Source organism: Oncorhynchus nerka, linkage group LG20, assembly GCF_034236695.1.
Source record: "Oncorhynchus nerka isolate Pitt River linkage group LG20, Oner_Uvic_2.0, whole genome shotgun sequence".
Taxonomy (NCBI): domain Eukaryota; kingdom Metazoa; phylum Chordata; class Actinopteri; order Salmoniformes; family Salmonidae; genus Oncorhynchus; species Oncorhynchus nerka.
Genome location: NC_088415.1, coordinates 4,850,183 through 4,875,116, shown reverse-complemented (window position 1 = coordinate 4,875,116; position 24,934 = coordinate 4,850,183). Strand labels below are relative to the sequence as shown.

The 24,934-nt window shown below is 45.3% G+C and overlaps 1 pseudogene; it reads right to left on the bottom strand.

Annotated features, from left to right (window-relative positions):
• Positions 1 to 12,920: 12,920 nt before the first annotated feature.
• Positions 12,921 to 24,934, bottom strand: part of LOC115127939 (membrane-associated guanylate kinase, WW and PDZ domain-containing protein 3-like) — a 157,705-nt pseudogene continuing 145,691 nt past the window's right edge.

Genomic DNA, 24,934 nt, shown 5'->3' with positions numbered 1-24,934 from the left:
TTACACTGCAGGGGCTAAACAATGAGCTCTGTAGGCTAATTCTGCAGTTCTGTACAGGGGGAAACAATGAGCTCTGTGGGTTACTAAGGGGCTAAACAATGAGCTCTGTTCTATATGACTGGGTTACACCCTCTGCAGTTCTGTATGACTGTGGGTACTAAACAATGAGCTCTGTAAAGGCTAGGCTACAGTTCTATACCTAGGGGAAACAATGAGCTCTGTAAGGGTTACACTCTGCAGTTCTAGACTGGAAACAATCCCTCTGCAGTTCTGAGCTCTGTAAGGGTTACACTACAGGGAAACAATGAGCTCTGTTCTAATGACTGTGTGGTACTAAGGCAATAATCCTCTGCAGTTATATATGCCTGGTGGTACTAAGGCTACTACAGGGTGTGGTAAACAATGAGCTCTGTACTAAGGGTTACCCTCTGCAGTTCTATATGGAAACAATGAGCTCTGTAAGGGTTACACTATGACTGTGTGGTACTAAGGCTAGGCTAATCCCTCTGCAGTTCTAACAATGAGCTCTGCAGTTCTGTAGGGTTACACTACAGGGAAACAATGAGCTCTGTGTGGTACTAAGGGTTAATCCTCTAGTTCAGGGGAAACAATGAGCTCTGTAACTAAGGGTTACCCTCTGCAGTTCTATATGGGTGGTAAACAATGAGCTCTGTAAGGGTTACACTACAGGGGCAAACAATGACTGTGTCTGGCTAGGCTAATCCCTCTGCAGTTACACTATATGCAGGTGGTAAACAATGAGCTCTGTAAGGGTTACACTGCAGTTCTAGGGGGAAACAATGAGCTCTGTCCCTCTGCAGTTCTATATGACTGTGTGGTACTAAGGCTAGGCTAATCCCTCTGCAGTTCACTAGTTCTAGGTGGGTACTAACAATGAGCTCTGTGTGTGGTACTAAGGTTACACCCTCTCTGCAGTTCTATATGCCTGTGTGGTACTAAGGCAATCCCTCTGAGCTCTGTGTGGTACTAAGGGTTCTGCAGTTCTACACTAAGGGGAAAGTTCTAATGAGCTCTGTAACTAAGGTTAACCCTCTGCAGTTCTATATGGTGTGGTAAACAAATCCCTCTGCAGCTCTGTAAAGGCTACACTACCCTCTGGTTCTATATGACTCTGTGGTACTAACAATGAGCTCTGGCTAGGCTAATCCCTCTGCAGTTCTATATGTTACACTATATGACTGTGGGTAAACAATCCTCTGCAGTTCTAGCTCTAAGGCTAGGCTAATCCCTCTGGTTCTATATGCCTGTGGGTACTTAGGCACTGCAGGGGATTCCCTCTGAATATTTTGGTACTAACATCTACCATATGCCTGTGTGGTACTAAGGCTAGGCTAATGCTTTGGTACATCTAATCCATCTGTTCTATATGACTTTGGTTTTTCCCTCTGTTCTTGAATTATCTGGTGTCAGGAGAATCCCTCTGAAAGACTGTGTGGTAGAGTACAGATGTAGGATCTCTAATTTGAGCCAGTTTCTGCAGTTCTATATGCCTGTGTGGTAAAGGCTAGGCTAATCCTCTGCAGTTCCATATGACTGTGTGGTACTAAGGCTAGGCAATAGTTTTTGTGGATTATAATTAGTTCTATATTGTTTTTTAATCCCTCTGTTCTATATGGTGTTGATAATCCCTCTGCATTTTCATTATGGTAAAGGCTAGGCTAATCAGTTCTAGTCTGACATTTTCTGCAGTTCTATATGACTGTGTGGTACTAAGGGGCTAATTAGTTCATAACTTTATATCCCTTTAATTTAGTTCCTTGAATGCAATAGTTCTATATGTGTTGGTACATTAATCCTCTGCAGTTCTGTATGCAAAAATTCCTGCAAGCAGGATGAGTTCAAACTGTGTGGTATGATATCCCTCTGGCATCTGTAGTACTAAGGCTAGGCTAATCCCTCTGCAGTTCAATTGTGTGGTACTAGGCTGGCTTGATATGCTTCAAGTAATCCCTCTGCAAAATCAATGCACGGTATGTTGACTGTGTGGTACTAAGGCTAGGGTATGATCTGAATATGCCTGTGTGGTACTAAGGCTAGGCTAATCCTCTGCAGTTCTATATGACTGTGTGTGTACTAAGGCTAGGCTAATCCCTCTGCAGTTCTATATGACTGTGTGGTACTAAGGCTAGGCTAATCCCTCTGCAGTTCTATATGACTGTGTGGTACTAAGGCTAGGCTAATCCCTCTGCAGTTCTATATGACTGTGTGGTACTAAGGCTAGTTCTATATGACTGCTAATCCCTCTGCAGTTCTATATGCCTGTGTGGTACTAAGGCTAGGCTAATCCCTCTGCAGTTCTATATGACTGTGTGGTACTAAGGCTAGGCTAATCCCTCTGCAGTTCTATATGACTGTGTGGTACTAAGGCTAGGCTAATCCCTCTGCAGTTCTATATGACTGTTCTAAGGCTAGGCTAATCCCTCTGCAGTTCTATATGACTGTGTGGTACTAAGGCTAGGCTAATCCCTCTGCAGTTCTATATGACTGTGTGGTACTAAGGCTAGGCTAATCCCTCTGCAGTTCTATATGACTGTGTGGTACTAAGGCTAGGCTAATCCCTCTGCAGTTCTATATGACGTGTGGTACTAAGGCTAGGCTAATCCTCTCTGCAGTTCTATATGCCTGTGTGGTACTAAGGCTAGGCTAATCCCTCTGCAGTTCTATGTGTGACTGTGTGGTACTAAGGCTAGGCTAATCCCTCTGCAGTTCTATATGACTGTGTGGTACTAAGGCTAGGCTAATCCTCTGCAGTTCTATATGACTGTGTGGTACTAAGGCTAGGCTAATCCCTCTGCAGTTCTATATGACTGTGTGGTACTAAGGCTAGGCTAATCCCTCTGCAGTTCTATATGACTGTGTGGTACTAAGGCTAGCAGTTCTATATGACTAATCCCTCTGCAGTTCTATATGACTGTGTGGTACTAAGGCTAGGCTAATCCCTCTGCAGTTCTATATGACTGTGTGGTACTAAGGCTAGGCTAATCCCTCTGCAGTTCTATATGACTGTGTGGTACTAAGGCTAGGCTAATCCCTCTGCAGTTCTATATGACTGTGTGGTACTAAGGCTAGGCTAATCCCTCTGCAGTTCTATATGACTGTGTGGTACTAAGGCTAGGCTAATGCCTGTCTGCAGTTCTATATGACTGTGTGGTACTAAGGCTAGGCTAATCCCTCTGCAGTTCTATATGACTGTGTGGTACTAAGGCTAGGCTAATCCCTCAGTTCTATATGCCTGTGTGGTAGTTCTCTGCAGTTCTATATGACTGTGTGGTACTAAGGCTAGGCTAATCCCTCTGCAGTTCTATATGACTGTGTGGTACTAAGGCTAGGCTAATCCCTCTGCAGTTCTATATGACTGTGGGTACTAAGGCTAGGCTAATCCCTCTGCAGTTCTATATGACTGTGTGGTACTAAGGCTAGGCTAATCCTCTGCAGTTCTATATGCAGTTCTATATGACTGTGTGGTACTAAGGCTAGGCTAATCCCTCTGCAGTTCTATATGACTGTGTGGTACTAAGGCTAGGCTAATCCCTCTGCAGTTCTATATGACTGTGTGGTACTAAGGCTACTAATCCCTCTGCAGTTCTATATGACTGTGTGGTACTAATCTAATCCCTCTGCAGTTCTATATGACTGTGTGGTACTAAGACTAGGCTAATCCTTCTGCAGTTCTCTATGCAAAACATGTGCCTCTGAATATGCCTGTGTGGTACTAAGGCTAGGCTAATCCTTCTGCAGTTCTCTATGCAAAACATGTGCCTCTGAATATGCCTGTGTGGTACTAAGGCTAGGCTAATCCCTCTGCAGTTCTATATGACTGTGTGGTACTAAGGCTAGGCTAATCCCTCTGCAGTTCTATATGACTGTGTGGTACTAAGGCTAGGCTAATCCCTCTGCAGTTCTATATGACTGTGTGGTACTAAGGCTAGGCTAATCCCTCTGCAGTTCTATATGACTGTGTGGTACTAAGGCTAGGCTAATCCCTCTGCAGTTCTATATGCCTGTGTGGTACTAAGGCTAGGCTAATGCAGTTCCTAAGGCTAGGCTCTCTGCAGTTCTCTATGCAAAACATGTGCCTCTGAATATGCCTGTGTGGTACTAAGGCTAGGCTAATCCCTCTGCAGTTCTCTGCAGTTCTATATGACTGTGTGGTACTAAGGCTAGGCTAATCCCTCTGCAGTTCTATATGACTGTGTGGTACTAGGCTAATCCCTCTGCAGTTCTATATGGCTAATCCCCCTCTGCAGTTCTATATGACTGTGTGGTACTAAGGCTAGGCTAATCCCTCTGCAGTTCTATATGACTGTGTGGTACTAAGGCTAGGCTAATCCCTCTGCAGTTCTATATGACTGTGTGGTACTAAGGCTAGGCTAATCCCTCTGCAGTTATATATGACTGTGTGGTACTAAGGCTAGGCTAATCCTCTGCAGTTCTATATGACTGTGTGGTACTAAGGCTAGGCTAATCCCTCTGCAGTTCTATATGACTGTGTGGTACTAAGGCTAGGCTAATCCCTCTGGTTCTAATGCCCCTCTAATCCCTCTGCAGTTCTATATGACTGTGTGGTACTAAGGCTAGGCTAATCCTCTGCAGTTCTATATGCCTGTGTGGTACTAAGGCTAGGCTAATCCCTCTGCAGTTCTATATGCCTGTGTGGTACTAAGGCTAGGCTAATCCCTCTGCAGTTCTATATGACTGTGTGGTACTAAGGCTAGGCTAATCCCTCTGCAGTTCTATATGACTGTGTGGTACTAAGGCTAGGCTAATCCTCTGCAGTTCTATATGCCTGTGTGGTACTAAGGCTATAATCCCTCTGCAGTTCTATATGACGTGTGGTACTAAGGCTAGGCTAATCCCTCTGCAGTTCTATATGCCTGTGTGGTACTAAGGCTAGGCTAATCCTCTGCAGTTCTGTATGCAAAACATGTGCCTCTGAATATGCCTGTGTGGTACTAAGGCTAGGCTAATCCCTCTGCAGTTCTATATGAGTTCTATATGACTGTGTGCAGTACTAATATGCCTGTGTGGTACTAGGCTAATCCCTCTGCAGTTCTATATGACTGTGTGGTACTAAGGCTAGGCTAATCCTCTGCAGTTCTATATGACTGTGTGGTACTAAGGCTAGGCTAATCCCTCTGCAGTTCTATATGACTGTGTGGTACTAAGGCTAATCCTCTGGCTAATCCCTCTGCAGTTCTATATGACTGTGTGGTACTAAGGCTAGGCTAATCCCTCTGCAGTTCTATATGCAGTGTGGTACTAAGGCTAGGCTAATCCCTCTGCAGTTCTATATGCCTGTGGTGGTACTAAGGCTAGGCTAATCCCTCTGCAGTTCTATATGACTGTGTGGTACTAAGGCTTAATCCCTCTGCAGTTCTATGACTGTGTGGTACTAAGGCTAGGCTAATCCCTCTGCAGTTCTATATGACTGTGTGGTACTAAGGCTAGGCTAATCCCTCTGCAGTTCTATATGACTGTGTGGTACTAAGGCTAGGCTAATCCCTCTGCAGTTCTATATCCCTGTGTGGTACTAAGGCTAGGCTAATCCCTCTGCAGTTCTATATGACTGTGTGGTACTAAGGCTAGGCTAATCCCTCTGCAGTTCTGTATGCCTGTGTGGTACTAAGGCTAGGCTAATCCCTCTGCAGTTCTATATGACTGTGTGGTACTAAGGCTAGGCTAATCCCTCTGCAGTTCTGTATGCCTGTGTGGTACTAAGGCTAGGCTAATCCCTCTGCAGTTATATATGACTGTGTGGTACTAAGGCTAGGCTAATCCTAAGGCTCTGCAGTTCTATATGACTGTGTGGTACTAAGGTACTAAGGCTATGCCTGCTAATCCCTCTGCAGTTCTATATGACTGTGTGGTATGCCTGTCTATATGCCTGTGTGGTACTAAGGCTAGGCTAATCCCTCTGCAGTTCTATATGACTGTGTGGTACTAAGGCTAGACTGTGTGGTACTAAGCTAAATATGCCTGTGTGCTCTGCACAGTAAGGTGTTGTACTTATTTAATGCAGTTTACAGTGGGTTGTTATTTAATGCAGTTTACAGTAAGGTGTTGTACTTATTTAATGCAGTTACAGTAAGGTGTTGTACTTATTTAATGCAGTTTACAGTAAGGTGTTGTACTTATTTAATGCAGTTTACAGTAAGGTGTTGTACTTATTTAATGCAGTTTACAGTAAGGTGTTGTACTTATTTAATGCAGTTTACAGTAAGGTGTTGTACTTATTTAATGCAGTTTACAGTAAGGTGTTGTACTTATTTATTTAATGCAGTTTACAGTAAGGTGTTGTACTTATTTAATGCAGTTTACAGTAAGGTGTTGTACTTATTTAATGCAGTTTACAGTAAGGTGTTGTACTTATTTAATGTACTTATTTAATGCAGTTTACAGTAAGGTGTTGTACTTATTTAATGCAGTTTACAGTAAGGTGTTGTACTTATTTAATGCAGTTTACAGTACGGTGTTGTACTTATTTAATGCAGTTTACAGTAAGGTGTTGTACTTATTTAATGTTGTGCTGGTACATAAACCAGTCAATTTCCAGGGATTCATTCAAGTAGATTAGCTACTAATCTATGTGTAAAAGAAAAGGGCTTTATAACTACAGGTGATTGATTTGATTGATTGATTGATTGATTGATTGATTAGCTGCGTTGTTTCAAAGCTTCCAGTGAAAATATGGTGAGCAAAGAACTGTTAGGGCTCACAGAGGTGAAATGTCTGTTCATTCCCGTCAACAAAGGCAAACATATTAAAATAGCCATTCTATAAAATCACTTAAATCAAATAAGAGTTTAATGCCTTTATCAACTGCAGTAGTTCATTCATTGCCCTTTTTTAAAAATGTATTTAGTCCATTCATTAGGGCACGCAACGTTTTAAAGGCTGGTTTAACGACACCTCCCTCCCTAATACAACATATACCTCAATCCATGCTGTACCTTCTGGCAGGGTCACATTCATTAGGGCACGCAACGTTTTAAAACGTTTTTTTTTTTTTTGCAACAGAAAATTTAAATGACTGTTACTTATTGGACGAGTCCTTCCATGTTTCAGACCGTTTCACTTCCGTTAGGTGCCTAAATGAACACAACCCAGTTTTTTTGTTTTACCTCATTGAGCCTCATGGGAAGCTACATGTTGCATAACTCTAGCAGACCGCGAGGGGGAACAAATGGCTTTTTATTGCTCAGGAGAGGACGAGGTAAATATTGGATGCAGAAACGTACCAACGTCCGGCACTCATGGATCTGTTTCATCTGTACATTTAACCAAAAACTCTTGTTATTCTGGCAACTAGTAGTAGAGCACCAGAGGAGGCTGGTGGTGGTAGGAGCTATAGGAGGACGGGCTCGTCATAATCGCTGGAATGGGATTAATGGAACGGTTCAAAACACATCAAACACATTAGAAACTAAGCGTTTGACTCCGTTCCGTTTATTCCATTTCAGTCACTACAACGAGCCCCATCCTCTAATAGCTTCTCCCACCAGCCTCCTCTGTATAGCACTCTGTCAGAGCACCTAGTACATAAACTCCCACAGCAATTAACTGAACCAGCGAGTCTTACAAAATGCATAGAAGACCAGTATCAAAAATGCCCTTGTAGTCAGTCTCCTGAAAACTCAACAACATAGGCTTACGTCTAAAATGGCACCCTATTCCCTATGTAGTGCACTACTTTAGACCAGGGCCCTATGGGGAAAAGGGAACCATTTTAGACATGCACATAGCGTACAACAATTCATATTTAGCAACAGGCAAGTCCCCAGAGCAAAATATGGGAGGAGAGGATGAGGGGAGGAGGGAGGGAGGGAGGAGTAGGAGAGGATGAGGGGAGGGAGGAGGTGTAGAGGATTAGGGGAGGAGGGAGGGAGGGAGGGAGGTGTAGGAGAGGATGAGGGGAGGGAGGAGGTGAGGATTAGGGAGGAGGAGGGGAGGAGAGGAGGAGGGGAGGGAGGAGGAGGAGGATGAGGGGAGGGAGGAGGAGAGGATGAGGGGAGGGGGAGGGAGGAGGAGGGAGGAGGGAGGGAGGAGAGAGGATTAGGGGAGGGAGGGAGGATTATGGGAGGAGGAAGGGAGGAAGGGGAGGAGAGGATTAGGGAGGGAGGATTAGGGGAGGAGGGAGGGAGGATTAGGGGAGGAGGGAGGGAGGAGGTGTAGAGGATGAGGGGAGGGAGGAGTAGGAGAGGATGAGGGGAGGGAGGATTAGGGGTGGAGGGAGGGAGGAGGTGTAGAGGATGAGGGGAGGGAGGATTAGGGAGGAGGGAGGGAGGAGGTGTAGAGGATGAGGGGAGGGAGGATTAGGGGAGCAGGGAGGGAGGAGGAGAGGGTGAGGGGAGGGAGGATTAGGGGAGGAGGGAGGAAGGAGGTGTAGAGGATGAGGGGGGAGGATTAGGGGGGAGGGAGGAGGGAGGGAGGAGGTGTAGAGGATGAGGGGAGGGAGGATTAGGGGAGGAAGGAGGGGAGAGGATGAGGGGAGGGAGGATTAGGGAGGAGAGGATTAGGGGAGGGAGGATTTAGGGAGGAAGGAGTAGGAGAGGATGAGGGGAGGGAGGATTAGGGGAGGAGAGGAGAGAGAGGATTAGGGGAGGGAGGGTTAGGGGATGAGGGATGGGGGAGGGAGGAGGTGTAGAGGATTAGGGGAGGGAGGAGGTGTAGAGGATTAGGGGAGGAGGGAGGGAGGAGGTGTAGAGGATGAGGGGAGGGAGGATTAGTGGAGGAAGGAGGGAGGAGGGGAGAGGGAGGGGAGGAGAGGATGAGGAGAGGGAGGAGGATGAGGGGAGGAGGGAGGGAGGGAGGAGAGGATTAGGGGAGGGAGGATTAGGGGAGGAGGGAGGGAGGAAGGGGAGGAGAGGATTAGGGGAGGGAGGATTAGGGGAGGAGGGAGGGAGGAGGTGTAGAGGATGAGGGGAGGGAGGAGTAGGAGAGGATGAGGGGAGGGAGGATTAGGGGAGGAGGGAGGGAGGAGGTGTAGAGGATGAGGGGAGGGAGGAGGGAGGGAGGAGGTGTAGAGGATGAGGGAGGGAGGATTAGGGAGCAGGGAGGGAGGAGGAGAGGATGAGGGGAGGGAGGATTAGGGGAGGAGGGAGGGAGGAGGAGGGGAGGTGTAGAGGATGAGGGGAGGGAGGATTAGGGGAGGAGGGAGGGAGGAGGAGGGAGAGGGAGGAGGATTTAGGGGGAGGAAGGAGTAGGAGGATGAGGGGAGGGAGGATTTAGGGAGGAAGGAGTAGGAGAGGATGAGGGGAGGGAGGATTAGGGAGGAAGGAGTAGGAGAGGATGAGGGGAGGGAGGATTAGGGGAGGAAGGAGTAGGAGAGGATGAGGGGAGGGAGGATTAGGGAGGAGGAGAGATGATTAGGGAGGGAGGATTTAGGGGAGGAGAGGAGGAGGAGGGAGGAAGGGGAGGAGGGGGAGGGAGGGATTGGGAGGAGGAGAGGAGGAGGAGAGGATTAGGGGAGAGAGGGGAGAGGAGGAGAGGATTAGGGGAGGAGAGGGAGGAGGGAGGGAGGAAGGGGAGGAGAGGATTAGGGAGGAGAGGAGGAGGGAGGAGGAAGGGGGAGGGAGGGGAGGGAAGGAAAGGATTAGGGGAGGAGGAGGGAGGGAGAGAGGATGGAGGGGGATGTGGGAGGAGGAGGGAGGGAGAAGGGGAGGAGGAGGCAGGGAGAAGGGAAGGAAGAGGGAGGGAGAAGGAGGAGGGGAGAGAGATGTGATGGGTCTGTTCTTTGTTTATTATATTCTTGGTTACTGAAACACAGGCGGAGCTGAAATGGGGAAGGATCACAGAATCATGACATTGTAGCATTAGTAAATAGTAACGTAATGTACGTTCTGGATATGGATTAGCATCAGAGACTGGCAGGGGACAGTTCTGATAGGACGTCTCTGTGTAGTGTAGCATGATCTATGCAGTACTAGAGCACCAACAATCAATACATTCTAGATACGTGGCTAAGTACTCATGTGTGTTTCTAAAGGAACATTATGACGTTCATTCACATCTTCATTCACGTTCATTCACTGTTCAATCTGAGTATTTAAAACAACAACTCAAATAGAGTATCTGGTTTTAAAGTATTTGTTCAACTGGGTAAAGAATATGTCCAAAATGGCTCCCTATTCCTGACATTGGGCACTACTTTCAACCAGCTCTGGTCAAAAATAGTGCACTATATAGGGATTAGGGTGCGATTTTAGATGTAACCGTTGTAAAAAGCTTCGCTGTCAATACTCGATTTGGTTAAAAGCGGCTTGGCTAGAAAATGAAAGGCACCAGTAGAGATCAGTAGAGACTCATAGATCACTAGTCTCTACAACTGTGCAGTTATACAGTATATAACCTTTATAGTGTTGAAGTCGGAAGTTTACATACCCCTTAGCCAAATACATTTAAACTCAGTTTTTCACCATTCCTGATATTTAATCCTAGTAAAAATTCCCTGTCTTAGGTCAGTTAGGATCACCACTTTATTTTAAGAATGTGAAATGTCAGAATAATAGTAGTGAGAATGATTTATTTCAGCTTTTATTTATTTCATCACATTCCCAGAAGTTTACATGCACTCAATTAGTATTTGGTAGCATTGCCTTTAAATTGTTTAACTTGGGTCAAACGTTTCAGGGAGCCTTCCACAAGCTTCCCACAATAAATTGGCTGAATTTTGGCCCATTCCTCCTGACAGAGCTGGTGTAACTGAGTCAGGTTTGTAGGTCTCCTTGCTAGAACACGGTTTTTCAGTTCTATAGGATTGTGTTCAGGGTTTTGTGATGGTCATTCCAATACCTTGACTTTGTTGTCCTTAAGCCATTTTTCCACAACTTTGGAAGTATGCTTGGGGTCCATTTGGAAGACCCATTTGCGACCAAGCTTTAACTTCCTGACTGATGTCTTGAGCTGTTGCTTCAATGTATCCACATCATTTTCCCGCCTGATGATGCCATCTATATTGTGAAGTGCACCAGTCCCTCCTGCAGCAAAGCACCCCCACAACATGATGCTGCCACCCCCGTGCTTCACGGATGGGATGGTGTTCTTCGGCTTGCTAACCTCCCCATTTTTCCTCCAAACATAATGATGGTCATTATGGCCAAACAGTTCTATTTGTGATTCATCAGACCAGAGGACATTTCTCCAAAAAGTCCCGATGTGCGGTTGGTTGCAAACCGTAGTCTGGCATTTTTATGGCGGTTTTGGAGCAGTGGCTTCTTCCTTGCTGAGCGGCCTTTCAGGTTATGTCGATATAGGACTCGTTTTACTGTGGATATAGATACTTTTGTACCTGTTTCCTCCAGCATCTTCACAAGGTCCTTTGCGGTTGTTCTGGGATTGATTTGCAGTTTTCGCACCAAAGTACGTTCATCTCTAGGAGACAGAACACGTCTCCTTCCTGAGACGTATGACGGCTGTGTGGTCCCATGGTGTTTATACTTGCGTACTATTGTTCGTACAGATGAACATGGTACCTTCAGGCGTTTGGAAATTGCTCCCAAGGATGAACCAGACTTGTGGAGGTCTACAATATTTTTTCTGAGCTCATGGCTGATTTCTTTAGATTTTCCCATGATATCAAGCAAAGAGCCACTGAGTTTGAAGGTAGGTCTTGAAATACATCCACAGGTACACCTCCAATTGACTCAAATGATGTCAATTAGCCTATCAGAAGATTCCAAAGCCGTGACATAATTTTCTGGAATTTTCCAAGCTGTTTAAAGGCACAATCAACTTAGTGTATGTAAACTTCTGACCCACTGGAATTGTGATACAGTGAGTTATAAGTGAAATAATCAATTGTTGGAAAGATTACTTGTGTTATGCACAAAGTAGATGTCCTAACAGACTTCCCAAAACTATAGTTTGTTAACATTTGTGCAGTGGTTGAAAAACGAGTTTTAAATGACTCCAACCTAAGTGTACGTAAACTTCCGACTTCAATTGTATAACAGTAACTTTCCCAAATTGTCCAGGTTTTCCTGAAGTCCTGATTGGAGGATTTCAGAAGTTCTGCTTATCCTGATTCCAGACATCTTCCAATAGGGTTTTCTGGAAAAAAACAGGAGATTTGGGGAATGTAACAAGATTTTGGGGAAAGTTACCAGCTTTTCTCAAACTATATATATGACAACATAATTACTGTCCCCCAGACATCTGTAGCACCACATCCTAAGACTTTGTGTGAAAGAGGTGAAGGAGAAGCATTTACAATCCACGATAAGCAAGCAGGAGGAAAATCATTTATCTAAATCTCAGTCAAATATTTTTACAACAAAAAATTAAATAAATCATCTACAATCAAATATAATGCAAACATGATATGATATAAACAAAGTGGAATATTAGAATGTTAACATAGTGGTCCTCATATTACAATACATCACTATAGCCTCTAGGTGGTGCTAACAATCCATTCTGGTTTGTATAGAGGGTGGATATGAGGAGATGTTTGATGTAGCTGCTGTCTGGTTTGTAGAGAGGGTTTGATATGAGGAGATGTTTGATGTAGCTGCTGTCTGGTTTGTAGAGAGGGTTGTTTGATGTAGCTGCTGTCTGGTTTGTTTGATGAGGGTTTGATTTGAGGAGATGTTTGATGTAGCTGCTGTCTGGTTTGTAGAGAGGGTTGTTTGATGTAGCTGCTGTCTGGTTTGTAGAGAGGGTTTGATATGAGGAGATGTTTGATGTAGCTGCTGTCTGGTTTGTAGAGAGGGTTGTTTGATGTAGCTGCTGTCTGGTTTGTAGAGAGGGTTTGATATGAGGAGATGTTTGATGTAGCTGCTGTCTGGTTTGTAGAGAGGGTTTGATATGAGGAGATGTTTGATGTAGCTGCTGTCTGGTTTGTAGAGAGGGTTGTTTGATGTAGCTGCTGTCTGGTTTGTATAGAGGGTTGTTTGATGTAGCTGCTGTCTGGTTTGTAGAGAGGGTTTGATATGAGGAGATGTTTGATGTAGCTGCTGTCTGGTTTGTATAGAGGGTTGTTTGATGTAGCTTCTGTCTGGTTTGTAGAGAGGGTTGTTTGATGTAGCTGCTGTCTGGTTTGTAGAGAGGGTGGATATGAGGAGATGTTTGATGTAGCTGCTGTCTGGTTTGTAGAGAGGGTTGTTTGATGTAGCTGCTGTCTGGTTTGTAGAGAGGGTTGTTTGATGTAGCTGCTGTCTGGTTTGTATAGAGGGTGGATATGAGGAGATGTTTGATGTAGCTGCTGTCTGGTTTGTATAGAGGGTTGTTTGATGTAGCTGCTGTCTGGTTTGTATAGAGGGTGGATATGAGGAGATGTTTGATGTAGCTGCTGTCTGGTTTGTATAGAGGGTTTGATATGAGGAGATGTTTGATGTAGCTGCTGTCTGGTTTGTATAGAGGGTTGATATGAGGAGATGTTTGATGTAGCTGCTGTCTGGTTTGTATAGAGGGTTGTTTGATGTAGCTGCTGTCTGGTTTGTAGAGAGGGTTTGATATGAGGAGATGTTTTGATGTTGTTGTTACTTGCATATCCATTATAAAAAAGTTGTGATGACAATGATTATGTTGAAGATAATACCACTCATTATGATATAGCTCCAATATGATAGTGGACCTCTATAGGCAATGGTGTTAGGTAGGTAGAATCATGGGTATGATAATGTGTCCTGGTCAAGACGTGGGGTAACAGGTCATTGGGTGGTGCAGTGGTCAGGGAAGTGTCCCAGACAAGAGGTAAATTCCCAGGTTTTCTAGAAATCCTGGTTGGACAAATTCTGGAATTACGAGTAAATAATCCAGGAAACCTCTAAACAGGATTGATCTATCGTCTACAGGTCAAGACCTCTCAGCCTGTTTCCTGTCAGTCTGTGTCCCACCAAAACCTGAGACGTCTGCAGGTCAGGTTTAATCCAGGGACTGTTGTCGGTGGCCCTCTGTGGCTGTGTGCTGCTCCAGGGGCCCGGGGTGTGGGATGGATGGTTGGCCCGGAGCCATGACTGGGTGCTCCAGGGGTCTCCTCTCTGGTCTCTGGGGTCTTGGGCGGTGGAACCGAAGATGCTAGCTGCAGACAGGCTGTCCTGGTCAGAGAAGCTGTCTCCGGAGGTGCCTGTTGCCCCTGACTCTGCATTAGACAGCTCAGCCTCTCCATCCTGCAGCGGCTTGAGGAAGGAGAAGGGAACTCTCTCTGCAGGTCTGGAATCCTCCACCTCCGTCTCCCTCTCTCTCTCCCTCCTCCTCCTCTCTTCCCTCGTACCGTCACCTGTGTTTCTGATGGGAAGCTCCTCTGTCTCATCTCCCCTCTCTCTCCTGTTTTTCTTCCCCTTACTCTGAATTTCCCTGCTCCTTGCTGTTTTGACCTCTGTTTGGACTCGCTGGGCCTCACCTCCTCCTCCTCCTCTACTTCCTGTCTGTTCTTGAGTAAACTCTGGGTGCGTTTCCCGTTGTCCTTATCCCCTAAACTCTCACCTCTGTGACTGACCACCTGACCCTCCTCCTCGGGCCAATCCAGGTCTGTGTCAGGAGTACCTCCTCCTCTGCTCCTCATTCCCCCCAGACTACCTCCTTTACTCTGCCTCTCCCCTCCTCCTCTATCCAGCCTTTCACTCTTCCTTGGCAGGGAGCGCGTCTTATCTACTGCAGCCACACCCGCATCCTCTGGGTAGAGAGAGAAGGAGACTGATCTGGGATCATGGTCTGAGAGAGGGAGAGAGAGGGGGGGCAGAGAAAGAGGGGGGAGGGGAGGGCAGAGAGAGCGAGATAGAGGTCAGAGAGAGAAAGGTCAGAGAGCGAGAGAGAGGGGGAGACAAGAAACATATTCAGAAAGAGGGGTGGGGTGCAGAGGGAGAGGTGATAGGGAGTTAGAGGGAAAACACAAATTAGAAACCAGTTTCAAGTTTAACACAAACAACAAACAGTGTTATCCAAGTTTGAAGTAAAAGCAAAACAGGTGACGATGAGATGGGATGAACATGTAGAGAATAGCAAGCCTCGGGGCCTTCAGAACAGAAACACCAAGTCTGTTCATTTCATTCTCTCTGTTTCAGCAAGCCTAAGTACTGTAAATAATCACTGAGATAACACGACTGATGTTTCTACTGAAGTACAATGATTATGGAGGCTGAACAACAACTTTTATTCAATTATATCTAGGTTTATAAAATTCTGGACATTTTTCCAAAATTCCCTGGTTTTCCCAAAATCCTGGTTGGAAGATTTTTTTGAATTGCAAAGGGAATAAGCATGAAATCAGGAAAACATCCAACCAAGATTTCTGGAAAAACAGGGAATTTTGTGAAAGAGACAAGAGTTTTTTTCAAACCTAGTTCTATCACAACTACATTTACATTTAAGTCATTTAGCAGACGCTCTTATCCAGAGCGACTTACAAATTGGTGCATTCACCTTATGACATCCAGTGGAACAGTAGTGCATCTAAATCTTTTAAGGGGGAGGGGGGGTGAGAGGGATTACTTTATCCTATCCTAGTTATTCCTTAAAGAGGTGGGGTTTCAGGTGTCTCCGGAAGGTGGTGATTGACTCCGCTGTCCTGGCGTCGTGAGGGAGTTTGTTCCACCATTGGGGGGCCAGAGCAGCGAACAGTTTTGACTGGGCTGAGCGGGAACTGTACTTCCTCAGTGGTAGGGAGGCGAGCAGGCCAGAGGTGGATGAACGCAGTGCCCTTGTTTGGGTGTAGGGCCTGATCAGAGCCTGTGATAGTGTACTGTTGGATCCTATATGATTATGAGTGGCATATAAATATAGGTCTGGAGGTACGACTGCCTGTGCATAGAAATTATGTACAAGAGCGAATAAACATGAACATAAGAGACAACCCTGCCGTTTACCTCTTGATAATGTAACTCAGGACAACAAGAATATGTGGTTCGGACTGTATGGTTCAGTTGGGAAGAGTGTGGCTCTAGCAACACTAAGGTTGTTGGTTCAATTCACGCAGGGATCACATACTAGAATGGATAACAAGGTCTACTATATAAGTGGCATAGATCAAGATGAGTGGTTCTAGAACAGAAATCAAAGAGAAGAAGACTAACAGGAAGGGATACCAACCGCGTATTCTCTGTTCTGCCGATGACATAAAAACAAGGCTCTCCCTGCTTAGAGTTGGTCATACACAGAGATAGGCTGGAGAGCTCCACTGAGAAGGAGAAGGAGAAGGGACATAAAGAGGAGAGGGAAAGAAAGGGAAGGGACATATAGAGGAGAGGGACATGCACGGTCAGGAAAAAGAGAGAAATAGGAAATAAGAAATAAGAAAGTCAGGAAGATCCAACACACTGAGACTCTGAGACTCTGAGACACTGAGACTCTGAGACTCTGAGACTCTGAGACACTGAGACTCTGAGACACTGAGACTCTGAAACTCTGAGACTCTGAAACTCTGAGACTCTGAGACACTGAGACTCTGAGACACTGAGACTCTGAGAACTATCCAGAATGGGTCAATAAAGGTCACCAAGAGACCAATCAGGGTTTTAGATGCTGTCTAATGTTCTAGCAATAGTCATGTCCTTCACCGAGACGCACAAACAGTTTACATCCCAAATGGATCTTTGTTAGGTTTCTGTTATGTCTCACCCACCTCCCCTCCCAGTCTCATACCATAGTCTGGGACGTATCCTCCCTTCCTCCCTGTCTCTTACCATAGTCTGGGACGTATCCTCCCTTCCTCCCTGTCTCTTACCATAGTCTGGGACGTATCCTTCCTCCCTGTCTCTTACCATAGTCTGGGACATATCCTTCCTCCCTGTCTCTTACCATAGTCTGGGACGTATCCTTCCTCCCTGTCTCTCACCATAGTCTGGGACGTATCCTCCCTTCCTCCCTGTCTCTTACCATAGTCTGGGACGTATCCTCCCTTCCTCCCTGTCTCTTACCATAGTCTGGGACGTATCCTCCCTTCCTCCCTGTCTCTTACCATAGTCTGGGACATATCCTCCCTTCCTTCTTGTCTCTTACCATAGTCTGGGACGTATCCTCCCTCCCCTCCCTGTCTCTTACCATAGTCTGGGACGTATCCTCCCTTCCTCCCTGTCTCTTACCATAGTCTGGGACATATCATCCCTTCCTCCCTGTCTCTTACCATAGTCTGGGACATATCCTCCCTTCCTCCCTGTCTCTTACCATAGTCTGGGACGTATCCTCCCTTCCTCCCTGTCTCTTACCATAGTCTGGGACGTATCCTCCCTTCCTCCCTGTCTCTTACCATAGTCTGGGACATATCCTCCCTTCCTCCCTGTCTCTTACCATAGTCTGGGACATATCCTCCCTTCCTTCCTGTCTCTTACCATAGTCTGGGACGTATCCTCCCTTCCTCCCTGTCTCTTACCATAGTCTGGGACGTATCCTCCCTTCCCCCCTGTCTCTTACCATATTCTGGGACATATCCTCCCTTCCTCCCTGTCTCTTACCATAGTCTGGGACATATCCTCCCTTCCTTCCTGTCTCTTACCATAGTCTGGGACGTATCCTCCCTCCCCTCCCTGTCTCTTACCATAGTCTGGGACGTATCCTCCCTTCCTCCCTGTCTCTTACGATAGTCTGGGACGTATCCTTCCTCCCTGTCTCTTACCATAGTCTGGGACGTATCCTCCCTTCCTCCCTGTCTCTCATCATAGTCTGGGACGTATCCTCCCTTCCTCCCTGTCTCTCACCATAGTCTGGGACGTATCCTCCCTTCCTCCCTGTCTCTTACCATAGTCTGGGACGTATCCTCCCTTCCTCCCTGTCTCTTACCATAGTCTGGGACGTATCCTTCCTCCCTGTCTCTCACCATAGTCTGGGACGTATCCTTCCTCCCTGTCTCTCACCATAGTCTGGGACGTATCCTCCCTTCCTCCCTGTCTCTCACCATAGTCTGGGACGTATCCTCCCTTCCTCCCTGTCTCTTACCATAGTCTGGGATGTATCCTCCCTTCCTCCCTGTCTCTTACCATAGTCTGGGACGTATCCTTCCTCCCTGTCTCTCACCATAGTCTGGGACGTATCCTTCCTCCCTGTCTCTCACCATAGTCTGGGACGTATCCTTCCTCCCTGTCTCTTACCATAGTCTGGGACGTATCCTCCCTCCCCTTCCTGTCTCTTACCATAGTCTGGGACATATCTGTCCTCCCTGTCTCTTACCATAGTCTGGGACGTATCCTTCCTCCCCTGTCTCTTACCATAGTCTGGGACGTATCCTTCCTTCCTCCCTGTGTCTTACCATAGTCTGGGACGTATCCTCCCTTCCTCCCTGTCTCTTACCATAGTCTGGGACGTATCCTCCCTTCCTCCCTGTCTCTTACCATAGTCTGGGACGTATCCTCCCTTCCTCCCTGTCTCTTACCATAGTCTGGGACGTATCCTCCCTTCCTCCCTGTCTCTCACCATAGTCTGGGACGTATCCTCCCTTCCTCCCTGTCTCTTACCATAGTCTGGGACATCTCCTTCCTCCCTGTCTCTTACTATAGTCTGGGACGTATCCTTCCTCCCTGTCTCTTACTATAGTCTGGGACGTATCCTTCCTCCCTGTCTCTTACCATAGTCTGGGACGTATCCTTCCTCCCTGTCTCTTACCATAGTCTGGGACGTATTCTCCCTTTCCTCCTGTCTCTTACCATAGTCTGGGATGTATCCTTCCTCCTTACCCTGTCTCTTACCATAGTCTGGGACGTATCCTTCCTCCCTGTCTCTTACCATAGTCTGGGACATATCCTTCCTCCTTACCCTGTCTCTTACCATAGTCTGGGACGTATCCTTCCTCCCTGTCTCTCAACATAGTCTGGGACGTATCTTTCCTCTCTACCCTGTCTCTTACCATAGTCTGGGACGTATCCTTCCTCCCTGTCTCTTACCATAGTCTGGGACATATCCTTCCTCCCTGTCTCTTACCATAGTCTGGGACATATCCTTCCTCCCTACCCTGTCTCTTACCATAGTCTGGGACGTATCCTCCCTTCCTCCCTGTCTCTCACCATAGTCTGGGACGTATCCTCCCTTCCTCCCTGTCTCTCACCATAGTCTGGGACGTATCCTCCCTTCCTCCCTGTCTCTCACCATAGTCTGGGACGTATCCTCCCTTCCTCCCTGTCTCTCACCATAGTCTGGGACGTATCCTCCCTTCCTCCCTGTCTCTCACCATAGTCTGGGACGTATCCTCCCTTCCTCCCTGTCTCTCACCATAGTCTGGGACATATCCTTCCTCCCTACCCTGTCTCTTACCATAGTCTGGGACGTATCCTCCCTTCCTGTCTGTCTCTTACCATAGTCTGGGACGTATCCTCCCTTCCTGTCTGTCTCTCACCATAGTCTGGGACGTATCCTCCCTTCCTCCCTGTCTCTCACCATAGTCTGAAACGTATCCTCCCTTCCTCCCTGTCTCTCACCATGGTCTGGGATGTATCCTCCCTTCCTCCCTGTCTCTTACCATAGTCTGGGACATATCCTCCCTTCCTCCCTGTGTCTTACCATAGTCTGGGACGTATCCTCCCTCCCCTTCCTGTCTCTCACCATAGTCTGGGACGTATCCTTCCTCCCTCTCTCTTACCATAGTCTGGGACGTATCCTTCCTTTCTCCCTGTCTCTTACCATAGTCTGGGACGTATCCTCCCTTCCTCCCTGTCTCTTACCATAGTCTGGGACATATCCTCCCTTCCTCCCTGTGTCTTACCATAGTCTGGGACGTATCCTCCCTCCCCTTCCTGTCTCTCACCATAGTCTGGGACATATCCTCCCTTCCTCCCTGTGTCTTACCATAGTCTGGGACGTATCCTCCCTTCCTCCCTGTCTCTTACCATAGTCTGGGACATATCCTCCCTTCCTCCCTGTGTCTTACCATAGTCTGGGACGCATCCTCCCTCCCCTTCCTGTCTCTCACCATAGTCTGGGACATATCCTCCCTTCCTCCCTGTGTCTTACCATAGTCTGGGACGTATCGTCCCTCCCCTCCCTGTCTCTTACCATAGTCTGGGACATATCCTCCCTTCCTCCCTGTGTCTTACCATAGTCTGGGACGTATCCTCCCTCCCCTCCCTGTCTCTCACCATAGTCTGGGACGTATCCTCCCTCCCCTCCCTGTCTCTTACCATAGTCTGGGACGTATCCGTTTCCTTTCTTCAGTACCAGGTGTATACGATGTCCTCCTCTTCTTATCTGCTCTACGGCCTGGCTGTGGGTCATTCCTGTTGTACTGTCACCATTTATCTCCACCAGCTGGTCACTCACCTACACAACAGCAATACAATACAGGTTACACAACGACAACTACCACACACACACACACACACACACACACACACACACACACACACACACACACACACACACACACACACACACACACACACACACACACACACACACACACACAGAGAGACACACACACACCCAGCTGACTATCTCACCTGTATCTTGTGACTGCGTGAGGCAGGTCCTCCCTCCATCAGTCCCCAACACACCCAGCTGACTATCTCACCTGTATCTTGTGGCTGCGCGAGGCAGGTCCTCCCTCCATCAGTCCCCAACACACCCAGCTGACTATCTCACCTGTATCTTGTGGCTGCGCGAGGCAGGTCCTCCCTCCATCAGTCCCAGGACATACAGGCCCATGTTGTACTCACTGCCCCCCCGCAGACTGAAGCCAAAACCTGTAGGACCTCTCTCTAGGTCTACACTATAGTAACGCTGGTCCTGCTGCTAGAAGGAGAGAGTTAAAGAGGACAGAAAGATGATACTATCGCTCTGGGATTGACCGGGCAATTGTAAATACACCAAATTATTAGAGAGGAAATTATCTGACATGATGGACACACAAAACAACTATGAATAAATAAATAAAAAATGCACATACAAGCCTCACCTTGGGCCTCCGTCTGTGGCTTTTCCTTGTCCTGCCGTCAGCCTCTAACTCTGGGCCTTCTGACAGATTAGAGGAGTCTAAGGGAAGACAGATTAGAGGAGTCTAAGGGAAGACAGATTAGAGGAGTCTAAGGGAAGACAGATTAGAGGAGTCTAAGGGAAGACTGATTAGAGGAGTCTAAGGGAAGACTGATTAGAGGAGTCTAAGGGAAAACAGATTAGAGGAGTCTAAGGGAAGACAGATTAGAGGAGTCTAAGGGAAGACAGATTAGAGGAGTCTAAGGGAAGACAGATTAGAGGAGTCTAAGGGAAGACAGATTAGAGGAGTCTAAGGGAAGACAGATTAGAGGAGTCTAAGGGAAGACAGATTAGAGGAGTCTAAGGGAAGACAGATTAGAGGAGTCTAAGGGAAGACAGATTAGAGGAGTCTAAGGGAAGACAGATTAGAGGAGTCTAAGGGAAGACAGATTAGAGGAGTCTAAGGGAAGACAGATTAGAGGAGTCTAAGGGAAGACTGATTAGAGGAGTCTAAGGGAAGACTGATTAGAGGAGTCTAAGGGAAGACTGATTAGAGGAGTCTAAGGGAAGACTGATTAGAGGAGTCTAAGGGAAGACAGATTAGAGGAGTCTAAGGGAAGAAGATAAGAAAGGTAAAGGGGCAATGTGCCGTTTCTTACATACATTTTTGGGGACTTTGGGGAAATTCATGATATGAACCCATTGATTCTTGAAGAATATAACTTCTAAATGCCTCGTGAGCTTAGTTCATCTGTTGTACCCCATCAGAACACAAAACATGAACTTGTTTAACTTGAATGTTTGCAGTAAAAGTAAATGTAAACAAAACACTAGAGCCTCAACACATGGTTAAAACTATCACATTGATAACATGAATGGTCAGTCCTTGCATCCATAGCTCTGTCTATGAATTTGAGAGTGGGCAGGTAGCCTAGTGGTTAGAGTGTTGTACTAGTAACCAGTAGGTAGCCTAGTGGTTAGAGTGTTGTACTAGTAACCAGTAGGTAGCCTAGTGGTTAGAGTGTTGTACTAGTAACCAGTAGGTAGCCTAGTGGTTAGAGTGTTGTACTAGTAACCAGTAGGTAGCCTAGTGGTTAGAGTGTTGTACTAGTAACCAGTAGGTAGCCTAGTGGTTAGAGTGTTGTACTAGTAACCAGCAGGTAGCCTAGTGGTTAGAGCGTTGGGCCAGTAACCAGTAGGTAGCCTAGTGGTTAGAGTGTTGTACTAGTAACCAGTAGGTAGCCTAGTGGTTAGAGCGTTGGGCCAGTAACCAGCAGGTAGCCTAGTGGTTAGAGTGTTGGGCCAGTAACCAGCAGGTAGCCTAGTGGTTAGAGTGTTGGGCCAGTAACCAGCAGGTAGCCTAGTGGTTAGAGTGTTGGGCCAGTAACCAGCAGGTAGCCTAGTGGTTAGAGTGTTGGGCCAGTAACCAGCAGGTAGCCTAGTGGTTAGAGTGTTGGGCCAGTAACCAGCAGGTAGCCTAGTGGTTAGAGCGTTGGGCCAGTAACCAGTAGGTAGCCTAGTGGTTAGAGTGTTGTACTAGTAACCAGTAGGTAGCCTAGTGGTTAGAGTGTTGGGCCAGTAACCAGTAGGTAGCCTAGTGGTTAGAGCGTTGGGCCAGTAACCAGCAGGTAGCCTAGTGGTTAGAGTGTTGGGCCAGTAACCAGCAGGTAGCCTAGTGGTTAGAGTGTTGGGCCAGTAACCAGCAGGTAGCCTAGTGGTTAGAGTGTTGGGCCAGTAACCAGCAGGTAGCCTAGTGGTTAGAGTGTTGGGCCAGTAACCAGCAGGTAGCCTAGTGGTTAGAGTGTTGGGCCAGTAACCAGCAGGTAGCCTAGTGGTTAGAGCGTTGGGCCAGTAACCAGTAGGTAGCCTAGTGGTTAGAGTGTTGTACTAGTAACCAGTAGGTAGCCTAGTGGTTAGAGTGTTGGGCCAGTAACCAGTAGGTAGCCTAGTGGTTAGAGCGTTGGGCCAGTAACCAGTAGGTAGCCTAGTGGTTAGAGTGTTGGGCCAGTAACCAGTAGGTAGCCTAGTGGTTAGAGCGTTGGGCCAGTAACCAGTAGGTAGCCTAGTGGTTAGAGTGTTGGGCCAGTAACCAGCAGGTAGCCTAGTGGTTAGAACATTGGGCCACTAACCGAAAGGTTGCTGGATCGAATCCCGAGCTGACAAGGTAAAAAACTGTCGTTCTACCCCTGAACAAGGCAGTTAACCCACTGTTTGATTTTGATTTGATTTGATTTGTTCCCCGGTTGGCTGTCATTGTAAATAAGAATTTGTTCTTAACAATAAATTATCAAGGTCACCCCCTCTCCCAGGGAGGGTGACATGTATCTAGATATAACTAGATATAGGTATGTATATAACTAGATATAACTAGATATAGGTATGTATATAACTAGATATTGGTATGTATATAACTAGATATTGGTAGGTATATAACTAGATATTGGTAGGTATATAACTAGATATTGGTATGTATATAACTAGATTTTACTAGATATTGGTATGTATATAACTAGATATTGGTAGGTATATAACTAGATATTGGTAGGTATATAACTAGATATTGGTATGTATATAACTAGATATTGGTATGTATATAACTAGATATTGGTATGTATATAACTAGATATTGGTATGTATATAACTAGATATTGGTAGGTATATAACTAGATATTGGTAGGTATATAACTAGATATTGGTATGTATATAACTAGATATTGGTATGTATATAACTAGATATTGGTATGTATATAACTAGATATTGGTATGTATATAACTAGATATTGGTATGTATATAACTAGATATTGGTAGGTATATAACTAGATATTGGTAGGTATATAACTAGATATTGGTATGTATATAACTAGATATTGGTATGTATATAACTAGATATTGGTATGTATATAACTAGATATTGTATATGATATTGGTATGTATATAACTAGATATTGGTATGTATATAACTAGATATTGGTAGGTATATAACTAGATATTGGTAGGTATATAACTAGATATTGGTATGTATATAACTAGATATTGGTATGTATATAACTAGATATTGGTATGTATATAACTAGATATTGGTAGGTATATAACTAGATATTGGTATGTATATAACTAGATTTTACTAGATATTGGTATGTATATAACTAGATATTGGTATGTATATAACTAGATATTGGTAGGTATATAACTAGATATTGGTAGGTATATAACTAGATATTGGTATGTATATAACTAGATTTTACTAGATATTGGTATGTATATAACTAGATATTGGTATGTATATAACTAGATATTGGTAGGTATATAACTAGATATTGGTATGTATATAACTAGATTTTACTAGATATTGGTAGGTATATAACTAGATATTGGTATGTATATAACTAGATATTGGTATGTATATAACTAGATATTGGTATGTATATAACTAGATATTGGTATGTATATAACTAGATATTGGTATGTATATAACTAGATATTGGTAGGTATATAACTAGATATTGGTAGGTATATAACTAGATATTGGTATGTATATAACTAGATATTGGTATGTATATAACTAGATATTGGTATGTATATAACTAGATATTGGTATGTATATAACTAGATATTGGTAGGTATATAACTAGATATTGGTAGGTATATAACTAGATATTGGTATGTATATAACTAGATATTGGTATGTATATAACTAGATATTGGTATGTATATAACTAGATATTGGTATGTATATAACTAGATATTGGTATGTATATAACTAGATATTGGTAGGTATATAACTAGATATTGGTAGGTATATAACTAGATATTGGTATGTATATAACTAGATATTGGTATGTATATAACTAGATATTGGTATGTATATAACTAGATATTGGTATGTATATAACTAGATATTGGTATGTATATAACTAGATATTGGTAGGTATATAACTAGATATTGGTAGGGATATAACTAGATATTGGTAGGTATATAACTAGATATTGGTAGGTATATAACTAGATATTGGTAGGTATATAACTAGATATTGGTATGTATATAACTAGATATTGGTATGTATATAACTAGATATTGGTAGA